Source organism: Globicephala melas, chromosome 2 (assembly GCF_963455315.2).
Source record: "Globicephala melas chromosome 2, mGloMel1.2, whole genome shotgun sequence".
Taxonomy (NCBI): Eukaryota; Metazoa; Chordata; class Mammalia; order Artiodactyla; family Delphinidae; genus Globicephala; species Globicephala melas.
The window spans coordinates 16,074,194-16,075,682 of record NC_083315.2 but is presented as its reverse complement, the minus strand read 5'-3'; positions in this window follow the sequence as shown (position 1 = coordinate 16,075,682).

Sequence of the window (1,489 nt, the reverse complement as noted above, 5' to 3'; positions counted from 1 at the left end):
CGCAATGTTCTTAGTTAATTGAGTAATAAATTGAATTCAATTCCAGCTGTAGCCAGTTCTTCGAAGTTTTATCTATAGTTTGTAATAGTTCCTTCTGAGGAATATTAGATATACGTAGTTTTTTAAATTTTTTCATTCCCTAGTTGTTTGACTTTTTTTTTCTTGAAACTAGGACTAGAAATGTCCCTTTGAGCCTCTATTTACACAAACACAAAATCATTAAATATAAACTTATATATATAATACATATAATTGGCCCATAAATATATGGGCCAATTCATGGCCGTGAATGTTAATTTTCATAGGCTTAGTACATACTTGCCTTTAGTATCAGAATGTTTAGTATCAGAATGTTGAAGCACACTACCTTGCGTATAAGTCTTAAAGGGTCTCTGAACCGTAACACTGGGAGGACATCATACGTCATACACTTTTACTTGTACAGGTAACGATATTGGGGTGTTAAAAGGCCACGCTGCCAGGGTTCAAATCTACCACTTGACTTACGTCCATAGTCTTTTCAATTAATATCTCTCCTTCAACTGGTTTCAGGGGAATTTGTTAGGTTCCATCCTAGTCTGTGAAGCTTTTAAGTTTGTTAAACCCTAACCACGGAAAAGAAAATGGAAACGAAACTATTACGTAGCAAATTGTCTTATATATATGCAGACTTCTTAGTTAACTGAGTAATAAATTGAATTCAATTCCAGGTGCAGCCAGTTATTCCAAGAATTTTCTGAAATTAGTTTACAATAGTTCTTACTAAAGAATATTATATATATGCATTTTTAAATTCCCTAGTTGTTCAAATTTTTTCGTTGAAATTTCAGTTTGTTTTGCACTTTGTAGCTTTTTCTTCTATTTTGTTGAACTGGAAAGAGCGATTCCTAGGACTCCACTTTAATTAAAGGAAGTTATTTCCAATCAACACTTCACAAAATACGTTTTCTTATTTTGTGGACTGAGGAATCCAAGAAAATACCGAAAACAGCAAAATTGGGGGACCTTAAGTTAATCACATAGCTGAACTGTGGCTACTGGCATTCCATGGATCGTCTCGCAATCAATTCTATCCAGAACTAAGAATCACGGCAGAACCCCAAGCCTGCTCGCCAGCCTGAACTGGGTGAGAGTTGAGAAAAAAACACCCCCCACTTCCGTGCACCAAACGGCGGCTACTCAGAGTAACTGCAGTCTGTCTCCAGGTTTACGGGCCAGGGATGCACCTGCTAGACAGCAGAAACTCAAGAATGGGAACCAGCAACCGCTTCTAAACAGGACGAGATGCTCACCCTGGGAAACTCCGCGATTCCCACGCACACCCCCACCTTCCACCCCTCTGGCAGCTCGGAACTCACCCACCGGAAGTAAAACTGAGGAAACGCCATTTCGAAGAACTGGGCTGACGTAAGCGCGCCGACTTCCGGCCCCGTCCTTCCGGAGATGGGTGGTCCTGGGATCCGGAGGGGAGGCGGAGCGGAGGCGGGGC